Source organism: Dermacentor andersoni, unplaced genomic scaffold, assembly GCF_023375885.2.
Source record: "Dermacentor andersoni unplaced genomic scaffold, qqDerAnde1_hic_scaffold ctg00000773.1, whole genome shotgun sequence".
Lineage (NCBI taxonomy): Eukaryota > Metazoa > Arthropoda > Arachnida > Ixodida > Ixodidae > Dermacentor > Dermacentor andersoni.
This window is the reverse complement of record NW_027315451.1, coordinates 7,501-20,000: the sequence shown is the minus strand read 5'-3', so window position 1 is coordinate 20,000 and position 12,500 is coordinate 7,501. Positions and strand designations below refer to the sequence as shown.

The window sequence follows — 12,500 nt, the reverse complement described above, 5'->3', positions numbered from 1 at the left end:
GTGCGTTCAAAGAATCAGTGCTCAGTGTGTCCTGCAATTCACACCAAGTCTCGCAGCTGGCTGCGTTCTTCATCGACCCGAGAACCGAGTGATCCACCGCTTAGAGTCGTGAAAAATAGTTTGTTCAATTCAGTACAGTACAACCAGGGTTTTAGGCACGTGGCGTCTCCCTGTGTGTGGTTTCGAAGAGCGCCTTTCGGCGTGCGCTCCTCCAGTCTCGCTCTTTCGGCGGCCGCGTCTCAGCAGCTGAAAGCCTAATGGCACTCCACTCCTGCTACTCGCGCGTGTGTTTTGCGCCCACGCCTTCCTCGCTTGCCCTCGAGGTAGCTTATGCCGTTTGCGCGCACTCGAAGCCGGTTTTACCTGCCATCCAACCACCGGACCCGTGTGTCTCGTGTGCACGTTCACATCGCTCCACTAAAAATTGCAAAGAGCGACAGAGCCATGATTAGGGCTAAGCCGCTGTGGAGTCTTTAACGGCTACACGGCCACGGGCAGGGCTTCACCCCCATCGACGTGCTTCGCTTCAGTCAGCAGTAGGTTCATAGAAGGGCCTCAAACACACACACACTTTCGCATCGGCAGATCGCCGCAGCATAACCGCTGTTGATCCAACAGCCTACTTGAGACGAAAGACAAGAGCCCGGCGCGCGTACTCGCGCAGCTCTCCAAAACCACTCGGCCAGTGCCAGGGACGGCTCCCTGCGCCGGCGCCACAACAAGTCTACTTGAGGCGGAAGACGAAGCCAGCAAGGGCCTGGCCGCAAGTGCGTTCGAATCCGGGACTACAGTCCCTCGTCTGTCCGTACTTCCTCTTTCGACGTGCGGCGCCTTCCCAAAGCGCACAAGTCCGCTAACCGCAGAACGCTTCCGACGTAGCAAAGCCGCGTTTCCTTCGGTACTTCGCAGCAACGCCGCCTTTCCCTCGGCGGCGGGCGAATAGCCTGCAGACGTCGTCGCATTAAACCGCGATCTCGACACCTCGCGCGTCACGAGCAGGAGCCGACCGGCAGCCTCCGGCCCTTTCGGACTCGGTGGCATTTGCCGCGGAGGACGGGAGAGCACTTTAGGCCACGGTTCCTTCCGTACTTGGCAGCCGCACCCTCATACCGACAGTTCCATGACCGACCGAGCGCCACACCGTTCCTTTAGTACTTGGGCGGCAACAAAGTCGGGTCGTTACTCCATACTCGCCGCAGGAAGCGACCGGCAGCCGCCAGACTTTTCAGACTCGGCAGCGTTTGCCGCGGAGGACGGGAGAGCGCTCGCACCACGGTTCCGTGTGTGTACTAAGCGGCAGCGGCATTAGCTCTCGACCGTCAGTTCCTTGACCGACCGCACGCTTCGCCGTTCCCCTCGTACTGGGCAAAGCAGCAGGTCGGGTCGTCTTACTCCCATTCCGCGCAAGAGCGCCAAAGCGGACAGAAAGCCCACCCAGTGTGCGTTACGCCGTTTCTACCCGCGGGCGCGGCCAAGCCAACCGTCCAAGGTTGCAGCCGGCGTCCACTGGGCGCAACAAATTTGGCACGGGGCGCCCCTCAAAATTCAGGCAGTCCCCGGCATGTTCGGGTATAGCCGTCCCCGCGTCCAAGCGGGGCCAGCGGCGGAAAGCGTCGGGCGCAGCGAGCTGCTTCACCCACACGGGGTAGAAACAATGGCGCTCGCCACCCTTCACAATCCGGTAATGATCCTTCCGCAGGTTCACCTACGGAAACCTTGTTACGACTTTTACTTCCTCTAAATGATCAAGTTTGGTCATCTTTCCAACAGACCGGCGCAACCGAAAGGCCGCGCCGGACATCGGTCCGAAGACCTCACTAAATCATTCAATCGGTAGTAGCGACGGGCGGTGTGTACAAAGGGCAGGGACGTAATCAACGCGAGCTTATGACTCGCGCTTACTGGGAATTCCTCGTTCAAGGGGAACAATTGCAAGCCCCTATCCCAATCACGAAAGAAGTTCCACGGGTTACCCAGTCTTTTCAGACAGGGATAAAGACACGCTGCTTCCTTCAGTGTAGCGCGCGTGCGGCCCCGGACATCTAAGGGCATCACAGACCTGTTATTGCTCTGTTTCGTGCGGCTAGGAGCCGCTTGTCCCTCTAAGAAGGTTGTAAGGTGCTGGGAACCCCGCACCTATTTAATAGGCTAGAGTCTCGTTCGTTATCGGAATTAACCAGACAAATCGCTCCACCAACTAAGAACGGCCATGCACCACCATCCACCGAATCAAGAAAGAGCTCTCAATCTGTCAATCCTCCCAGTGTCCGGGCCGGGTAAGTTTTCCCGTGTTGAGTCAAATTAAGCCGCAGGCTCCACTCCTGGTGGTGCCCTTCCGTCAATTCCTTTAAGTTTCAGCTTTGCAACCATACTTCCCCCGGAACCCAAACACTTTGGTTTCCCGGAAGCTGCCCGCCGAGTCATTTGAGTAACTCAGGCGGATCGCTGGTTGGCATCGTTTATGGTCAGAACTAGGGCGGTATCTGATCGCCTTCGAACCTCTGACTTTCGTTCTTGATCAAAGAAAACATTCTTGGCAAATGCTTTCGCAGTAGTTCGTCTTGCGACGGTCCAAGAATTTCACCTCTAGCGCCGCAATACGAATGCCCCCGTCTGTCCCTCTTAATCATTACCTCGTATTCCAAAAACCAACAGAACAGAAACGAGGTCTTGTTCTATTATTCCATGCAAGTTTATTCAGGCGACTCGCCTGCGTTGAGCACTCTAATTTTTTCAAAGTAAAAGCACCGGCCTTCTCGAGGCACACAATGAAGTGCACCAAGAAAGGACCGGCATGATGTTCAGTCCGAGCCGTCGCATCGGGTAGATGCACTACTCGTCTGGAACTGAGATCCAACTACGAGCTTTTTAACCGCAGCAGCTTTAGTATACGCTATTGGAGCTGGAATTACCGCGGCTGCTGGCACCAGACTTGCCCTCCAATTGATCCTCGTTAAAGGATTTAGAGTGTACTCATTTCAATTACGGGGCCTCAAAAGAGTCCCGTATTGTTATTTTTCGTCACTACCTCCCCGTGCCGGGAGTGGGTAATTTGCGCGCCTGCTGCCTTCCTTGGATGTGGTAGCCGTTTCTCAGGCTCCCTCTCCGGAATCGAACCCTGATTCTCCGTTACCCGTAACAACCATGGTAAGCAAGTAACCTACCATCGAAAGTTGATAAGGCAGACACTTGAAAGAAACGTCGCCGGCTCGTGGCCATGCGATCAGCACAAAGTTATCCAGAGTCACCACACAATACGGGCCGAAACCCGATCGATCTTGGTCTAATAAAAGCACCCGTCGCCCAAAGGGCTTCAGGCTCACTGCATGTATTAGCTCTAGAATTGCCACAGTTATCCAAGTAGGAAGAAACGATCTAAGGAACCATAACTGATTTAATGAGCCATTCGCGGTTTCGCCTTATTTCGGCATGTACTTAGACATGCATGGCTTAATCTTTGAGACAAGCATATGATTACTGGCAGGATCAACCAGGTAATCGTTCAACTGCGCGTCCAGCCTTTCAAGCAGGCCGGACGCCGTTTTTGCGATGCCGAGGCCACCTTCAGGCGCCCCAACACGCTTCGTTCTCGCAAAGGGTAGCACTTTGCACAGTCCGAGACGACGGCGTTCGAGCTCGCAACGGCGCCCTCCCCGCAGGGCCGGGTATCGCCACGCGGCAAGAAGCACGCAACATTCTCGATAGACCGGTTGTGTCGACTCGATCGCGGCTTGCGGTTTCTCTCGAGCCCGCAGCACTGGTGGACCGACCGACACTTGCAACGTAGCCGAGACGGCAAAGCCGCTAGGCGACGGGTCACGCCCGCGCCTTCGGCGCTTTCGTATTTGATTCGTCCGAGGACGATGCGGAACACACTTCGATATCGTGGAAAAAGCGTCGTCCGACAACCAGCCCCTAACGCATCAAGCGGATGAGGCTGCAGACGTCAGCTGTGGGATCCACGGGAGCGATACCGGGGACACGCTTGACGGGCACGAAGCCCGCCGCATATCAAACACCCAGGTCGCTTTGGGGGCGACTGCTCTCTGGGACCCCCATATAATAGCAGCGATAAGTACCCAGACCTCCATGGGGCCGTACTCGTGCCACTTTCGACGAGCGTTTGGCGAAAATCGTGCCGCCTCGTAACGCCGCGAGCAAGATTGAAAGCTTACGTCGGCAGCACAATGCCGAAGTCGTGAAAGCGCAGCGCGTCCACCGAATGCGCGAACGGCAATTTCTCGCCAATGGCCAGTACGGTTTCCTGCACAATTGCCTGTCTGTCGCCCTACGGGGCCCCCGGCCGATCGATTCGAGGCACGCTAGCACGGCCCCTTCGCCATTTCCGAGCACGAGTGCGAACAGTGCGGGCGGCGTGCTCGACGCCCCGGCTGACGTCGTTTCGGACTTTGTCTCTTCGCGTGCTCGCGGCAACGCCGCGGCCAACGACGACGTCTGCGCGGTTCTTTGCCGGTTCCCGGCGTGCTACAGTGCAGCCCTCTGCAGGGTGACACCGGCTCCGTCGTGGCCGTGCGGCGGCTTGTACGCAAAAGTTGCGTCAAAGGCGTCGCGCTCGCGCCGCCCCGGCACACGCGGTTTCGGACTTTGTCTCTTCCAGCGCTCGCGTAGTCGTGGGCACGATTGTCGACGTCGCAACGGTGCGCGGACACCGCCACGAGCACGCGCAAGACGAAAATCGCACTACGGTACAATGTCGGCCGGGGCCGTACGGCCCCTTACAGTAGCAGCGATAAGTGCCCAGACCTCCATGGGGCCGTACTCGTGCGACGCGGCGGCGTACTGCGCCGAGCCGAGCGCCAATATTTGGCTTTTGCAGGGCGGATTCGAGCTCTGGCGATCGCCGCGGTACCGCCGCTCACCGATTCAAGGCACGCTAGCGCGGCCCCTTCGCCATTTCCGAGCACGCGTGCGAACAGTGCGGGCGGCGTGCTCGACGCCCCGGCTGACGTCGTTTCGGACTTTGTCTCTTCGCGTGCTCGCGGCAACGCCGCGGCCAACGACGACGTCTGCGCGGTTCTTTGCCGGTTCCCGGCGTGCTACAGTGCAGCCCTCTGCAGGGTGACACCGGCTCCGTCGTGGCCGTGCGGCGGCTTGTACGCAAAAGTTGCGTCAAAGGCGTCGCGCTCGCGCCGCCCCGGCACACGCGGTTTCGGACTTTGTCTCTTCCAGCGCTCGCGTAGTCGTGGGCACGATTGTCGACGTCGCAACGGTGCGCGGACACCGCCACGAGCACGCGCAAGACGAAAATCGCACTACGGTACAATGTCGGCCGGGGCCGTACGGCCCCTTACAGTAGCAGCGATAAGTGCCCAGACCTCCATGGGGCCGTACTCGTGCGACGCGGCGGCGTACTGCGCCGAGCCGAGCGCCAATATTTGGCTTTTGCAGGGCGGATTCGAGCTCTGGCGATCGCCGCGGTACCGCCGCTCACCGATTCAAGGCACGCTAGCGCGGCCCCTTCGCCATTTCCGAGCACGCGTGCGAACAGTGCGGGCGGCGTGCTCGACGCCCCGGCTGACGTCGTTTCGGACTTTGTCTCTTCGCGTGCTCGCGGCAACGCCGCGGCCAACGACGACGTCTGCGCGGTTCTTTGCCGGTTCCCGGCGTGCTATAGTGCAGCCCTCTGCAGGGCGACACCGGCTCCGTCGTGTCCGTGCGGCGGCTTGTACGCAAAAGTTGCGTCAAAGGCGTCGCGCTCGCGCCGCCCCGGCACACGCGGTTTCGGACTTTGTCTCTTCCAGCGCTCGCAACCATGTCGGGGCCGACGCCGACGACTGCGTGGTGTTTCAACGATTGCCGGCGTGACACAATGCAGCTGCGTGCGGGATGCCAGCGATTCCGTCGTGTCCGTGCGGCGGCTTGTACGCAAAAGTTGCGTCAAAGGCGTCGCGCTCGCGCCGCCCCGGCACACGCGGTTTCGGACTTTGTCTCTTCCAGCGCTCGCGTAGTCGTGGGCACGATTGTCGACGTCGGAACGGTGCGCGGACACCGCCACGAGCACGCGCAAGACGAAAATCGCACTACGGTACAATGTCGGCCGGGGCCGTACGGCCCCTTACAGTAGCAGCGATAAGTGCCCAGACCTCCATGGGGCCGTACTCGTGCGACGCGGCGGCGTACTGCGCCGAGCCGAGCGCCAATATTTGGCTTTTGCAGGGCGGATTCGAGCTCTGGCTATCGCCGCGGTACCGCCGCTCACCGATTCAAGGCACGCTAGCGCGGCCCCTTCGCCATTTCCGAGCACGCGTGCGAACAGTGCGGGCGGCGTGCTCGACGCCCCGGCTGACGTCGTTTCGGACTTTGTCTCTTCGCGTGCTCGCGGCAACGCCGCGGCCAACGACGACGTCTGCGCGGTTCTTTGCCGGTTCCCGGCGTGCTATAGTGCAGCCCTCTGCAGGGCGACACCGGCTCCGTCGTGTCCGTGCGGCGGCTTGTACGCAAAAGTTGCGTCAAAGGCGTCGCGCTCGCGCCGCCCCGGCACACGCGGTTTCGGACTTTGTCTCTTCCAGCGCTCGCGTAGTCGTGGGCACGATTGTCGACGTCGGAACGGTGCGCGGACTACGCCACGAGCACGCGCAAGCCGAAAATCGCACTACGGTACAATGTCGGCCGGGGCCGTACGGCCCCTTACAGTAGCAGCGATAAGTGCCCAGACCTCCATGGGGCCGTACTCGTGCGACGCGGCGGCGTACTGCGCCGAGCCGAGCGCCAATATTTGGCTTTTGCAGGGCGGATTCGAGCTCTGGCGATCGCCGCGGTACCGCCGCTCACCGATTCAAGGCACGCTAGCGCGGCCCCTTCGCCATTTCCGAGCACGCGTGCGAACAGTGCGGGCGGCGTGCTCGACGCCCCGGCTGACGTCCTTTCGGACTTTGTCTCTTCGCGTGCTCGCGGCAACGCCGCGGCCAACGACGACGTCTGCGCGGTTCTTTGCCGGTTCCCGGCGTGCTATAGTGCAGCCCTCTGCAGGGTGACACCGGCTCCGTCGTGTCCGTGCGGCGGCTTGTACGCAAAAGTTGCGTCAAAGGCGTCGCGCTCGCGCCGCCCCGGCACACGCGGTTTCGGACTTTGTCTCTTCCAGCGCTCGCAACCATGTCGGGGCCGACGCCGACGACTGCGTGGTGTTTCAACGATTGCCGGCGTGACACAATGCAGCTGCGTGCGGGATGCCAGCGATTCCGTCGTGGCGGTGCGGCGGCTTGTACGCAAAAGTTGCGTCAAAGGCGTCGCGCTCGCACCGCCCCGGCACACGTGGTTTCGGACTTTGTCTCTTCGAGCGCTCGCAGCGATGTCGAGGCGATCGCTTACGTCTGCACGGTTTGCGGTGTGCTACAATGCAGCAGTCTGCCGCACTACACCTCTTGGTTGCCGAGGCCAGCACGGCAATTTACTGAAGCGAGCGCATTGCGCCCAGGCGGCAGCGGACTTTGTTGCTTCGGGAGTGCTCTTGCTGTAAAATTTGAACGGCTGCAGCTGCGCGAAGCAAGTGTACCTATTTTCACTCTCTCTCTGTCTGCCTTTGAGGCGACTGTAATTTCACTTTAAACGCAACTGGAGGCGGGAGCAACCTGATGAGAGTAGGTGGACTTCGGTACATGTAATTTAGAAATTGCTTTCAAGCTTTGAGGACATACACCTTCGCGCCATCTGCTTTCCCCGTCTCTTTGGCACTTTATAGTATGTGCTGCATGCTCTGCATTCCAAAGAAACACGCCTGTCTCTCTCCCTCTCTCACGTTCTTCTTCTTTTTGTAGCTGCTGTTGTAGAAGATGCTATGCTCTTTAATCGCTGTAACATAGAGTGCTTGCACAAGCCAACAACTTTTGCGTGTTTTTTTTTTTTTTCTCTTCCCAAGACGTTTCTGCCATTATTCACTAACTCTCGTTCTTAGTATGCAATGGAGCGTTAGCTCGCGCCATCTACCTTTCTTTCTGTATTGCAAAGTCCGCAGGTTTTCCTAGTTCCGTACACAGATGGCGCCAATGCGTTTTGGCGCCAGGTTCGAACGACCTCGCTCTACTCGTGTTTGGCATTTGAATGTTTCAAAGGGGTTTGCGACAGGGGGTGGTTCTTGTGCAAGGCTGAGCTTTCCAGCTGCGTTTAAGCTATGCTAGCATGTGTGCGTATATATATATATATATATATATATATATATATATATAAATACACAAACACACACACACACACATGCATATATACATACACACACACGGTAATGGTAAAGATGATGAGGTAGCACTTTTTTTTTTCTTTTTTTTACAATGCCTGTGTTTCAGATGGCGATCTTTCTCCCCTCTATGTTTCCGGTTGGAAGGAGTGTGCAGCGTTTTCTATATTTATTTTGTCATTCACTTCTATGTTGCTCGTCTTCGTACATGGGGCATGCTACCTAATTCTACCGGTCGATTCGACACGTTGCGATCCGTCCCGGCCTGTGCCGTATCAAAATTTTCAGTGGGCCTTGCGGTAAATAAAAAGAAATGAAGGAAATGCGCGTAGTATATTACAATTGCACACGGGCTTGAAACGAAGCCCTCAAGGAAGGTCACCTTGAGCGGTCGCATTCAGACGGAAGTAAGCATTCCCCTGGCGCGTTTTTTTTCCGCTCGCCTGTTCCGTTTTCTACGAGGTTGCCTTGGTTGGTTTCGCGTTACAAGCAAGCTTGCACTCGGGTCTCGTTTCTACGCGACAGCGTTTCGTTAACAGCGAAAGACTGAGGCGTTGCGAATTCATCCGTGAGATAGGGAGCGTTGAGTCTGTACACAGGCTGAATTTTATAATATTGCCCACGCTGTTGCTGAGGTTACCCATGTCGGCAGGGCGCCCACAAGGCAGTAGTACAATGAAGTGAAGTGAAGGACATCGCTTCTCGGCCTTTTGGCTAAGATCAAAGTGTAGATTTTTAAAGCCCATGTACGAAGATTTACGAAGCCCATCTACGAAGATTTTTAAAGCCCATGTAGGCACCTCTTAATGATCTTTTATGTTTTAGAGAAGCGTTTTGCCATGTATTTTACACCTTTACAGTTTTAGCCTTTTATCACTAACACCACTAACTAGTTTTTTTAGTCATTTGTTTGCGTTTTTAGATTATACACCTTTTATCCGTTTTTTCCTTGGTTTTGTAACATATTTTTGATGTATTTGTAACTAGCATAAATAAAAAACTCTGTTCTTATCAGCTTAATATCTGATACGGGTTCTATATGGACCCACGATATTAAACCTATTTTTGGAAGTTGGCGGAGTGCTTGAAGCCTGCTTCACCTCCGCCGCAGGTCGGCCCGGTATTGCACTACCTCCGGGATCGGCCCCGCTCACTTAGGTGAGACTTCATTCAATCAAAATGAAGAGCACAAGCTCAACGCGAGCACTGACTTGACACGCACCATTCCTATACTACACGCAACGATGCCGGTTCGCGGACCACGAGAGTAATTAAACTGCCACTCCATCTGTGTGTAGCGTCGCACTTGTTGCGTCGCAAATGGGACAGCCGCTCCAGCAAATTTCTAGTTATGGGCTTCGAGAAAAATTAATGAAAGCAAAAGAAAGAACCAGAATTCCTATTTGTCCGATGTCTCTGAATGATTGTCTCCTGTAAAGAGCCACTTGGGGGGATGGGGGGTAGGATTAGCCGTGGGGTTCGCAATCAATATGAATCCCACTCAAAGCCAACACTGGATTTTGGAGTTCACTATCGCTTGGATCCGTAAACCACCGCGCCCACGCAAGCTCGCCCTGCCGCCGAAATCCGCTGCCCAAGTGGAAGAAAGATTCCCTATGAAAGAAAAATAGAGTGCCCGATTTCTGGCAACTACTGTGCAGCCTTTGTGTACACATTTTCGCAGCAGTGGGACCGAGCGCCTCGAAAACAAACTTGTCGTATGCCCGAATGTGGCGAAATATATTCAAGGGTTAAAAGGTGCCTCATCTTTCTAACCTGTATGTTACGAAGACCTGTTGCTACCTTTTCATCATGAACATCATCATCATCATCATCCTGGCTACGCCCACTGCAGGGCAAAGGCATCTCCCATGATCCTCCAAGTACCCCGGTCAGGTGCCGATTGTCGCCATGTAGTCCCTAATCTAATCTGCCCTCCTACCTTTCTGCCACCCCCTGCTACGCTTCCCTCCTCTCGGAATTCAGTCTGTAACCCTTAATGGCCACCGGTTATCTTCCCCCCAGATTGCATGCCCTGCGCATGCCCATTTGTTTTTCCTGGTTTAAACTTTGGTGTCATTAACGAGCGTTTGTTCTCGCACACCCCAATCTGCTCTATTCCGATCCCCCCGTGACGCCACACCCATCATCCTTCTTTCCAGAGCCCGTTGCGTCGCCCTCAGTTACCCTTCGGTAATCCTCAAAGCTTTTTGTTGGGACACTCGTGGCATCTTTCTCGTTTAATGAAGTCAAATTTTTTTCAGTTTTGGGGGAAAACTCAATGAGCTAGGCGCGATTGTGTCCCTGGCGCCGCTCTCAACAAGATGGCGGCGCCCATGCTTTTTGCCTGCAGGTTCGGCCCTACGCAGAACACGCCTGCCGGGCAGTGTAGCCACGTTGAAGGGGCAAAGCGTAGTGCAGTGAAGCGCTTGCTCGGGCGAAAAACGCAAATATGAGCCAAACAGGAATTTCCATTATTGGAAATTCCAGTTCAGTTTGCGCATTGCGTTCGCCTAAGGTAAAGAACACAAATGCGAGTGCCACAGCAGTCAAGTCAAAGCTTAGGATTGCGTACCATTTTTTTTTTTTTTTTCGTGCCTTTTACTCCTGGCCTGCGTGGCCCTAGCGCGCATGCACACGAAAGTAATGAAATGGTGAAAACACGAAATAATGCGGTGCGGCTGTATCATATCTATTTTGTGCGCTTTGTTCTTTGTGGACTACAGCGGTGTGCGTCATGAGAAAGTTTCGGTGCCCTTCTTGGGTGACCAGTGAAGCTATATTTAAAACCACATTGATTTGTACGGTTATTGCTACAAACTGCGTGTGGGTGTTTTTCTTTTTCGCTGCCAACGATGGGTTATCGCAACCGCGATCGGTTCTGCTGCTACGCTAGACGCGTGCTTGCCAACGGTTGGCTCTATACGCGACCCGCGACGCGTGGTCGGCACATTCAAGCAGTCAATTGCAAACCGTTCCAAGAAAAAGGATGTACTCCACTTGCCACCTAGTTCGACGATTGTACTTTCTGACCCTCGAGGAAGCGCCGCCATCCCACGTTTTCTATAATACGATAAGATTCAGAGCGACCGCGACCACTTGTCTTTGTCAATATCTCGGAAACGCTTTCTTTTTCTTTTTTTTTTTAAATCCAGATACTCAGACGCGCCCGTGTTCACGCGCACTTGCTCTCTCCGATAAGCAGGGAAGCTCGGTTGGGGTGGTGTCGGGCCTTGCGCATGCGCTGCTGAGCTCGTCGCTTCGCCGGCCGGTCGATGCTGGCGCGGTACTGGTAATGAACTTCGACGTGCATGGTGAAACGTCACTTTGTATTGCCACTGTAGACTAGCAATGCAATGTGTTTGCGAGCGATTGGATAAATGAGAAAGCGTGCACTGTCTACAGTTTATGCCCCTCTAGAGTAGTGGAAATGTTGCTCCAAGTGTTAGGTTTGTAATTTGCGCCTACGAACATGAACTAAACAAAGAAAATGGTCTGCAGCCGCCTTCGCTTCATAAAATTCCCGTACGAAGAAATTTCCGTGCGCGAATGAGAGAGCAAAAGAGAGAAACCATGCTAAGAAGAATGGCTGCCTTTTACGTGATCTCGCGCATGAAACCAGACGATGGATTAATTTTAGCCGTTCATTTTGATTTGCCGAATGTAAACCGGAACACTTTCTCCACGCGGTCTTCAGATTTGAATGGCAATCAATCACATCCTTTCTTTTTTTTTTTTTTTCTGTTTCTTTCTATCTGGAACCGAAAGAATTCAGAACGCCATTTCAATCTTAGATTCGATTAGATATCGTGACTGGTATGCTGAAATATCACGCCTTATCTGGTGTTAACCTTCTTGATCACGGCAATAAAAAATCGCCAGTTCCCGAACTTTAATCGCGCCGAAGATGAACCGATATGCTGGATTCTTATTGTCATGATTTTATAGAAAGCGCTGGTTCTATGGCTAGCTTTGAGGAAAAGAAAAACATCGTTCAGGAATGTATAACTCTAAACAACTAAAAAAAAAATCTGCCGGCAATTGGTACTACAACGAGAGTACTGAGAATACTGGAAAAGATGAAATCCAATCATGCTGAACTGAACTGAAATTATTTCATCAAGACATGCCCCGAAAAACGTGGCCACTTTCAATGATAATTTCAAATGTGATTTCTTTCTTTTTTTTTTTCTTTTTTACGACGGATAATAATTATCTTTCCAATGGCGGATGTGAAAATTTCAGAGCACGGCATTTTCGAAATCCCAAGGCCCCGGACGCATTCTCTCTTCTTTAAGTATTTTGGTGGTGC

At 54.4% G+C, this 12,500-nt stretch overlaps 3 non-coding genes across 3 annotated transcripts in view; 1 reads left to right on the top strand and 2 right to left on the bottom strand.

The window, feature by feature from the left end:
- The window catches only part of LOC140214987 (5.8S ribosomal RNA), a 153-nt gene extending 45 nt beyond the window's left edge, over positions 1–108 (bottom strand). The window contains exon 1 of the ribosomal RNA XR_011891909.1: positions 1–108. This exon is cut by the window's left edge and continues 45 nt beyond it. This is a non-coding gene — a ribosomal RNA (5.8S ribosomal RNA).
- A 1,574-nt stretch (positions 109–1,682) lies between these two features.
- Positions 1,683–3,497, bottom strand: LOC140214989 (small subunit ribosomal RNA). Its single transcript, XR_011891911.1, has one exon. It is a non-coding gene; the product is annotated as a small subunit ribosomal RNA (ribosomal RNA).
- Positions 3,498–9,150: 5,653 nt separating this feature from the next.
- Positions 9,151–9,342, top strand: LOC140214988 (U2 spliceosomal RNA). The gene has a single exon (XR_011891910.1). It is a non-coding gene; the product is annotated as a U2 spliceosomal RNA (small nuclear RNA).
- Positions 9,343–12,500: the final 3,158 nt, after the last annotated feature.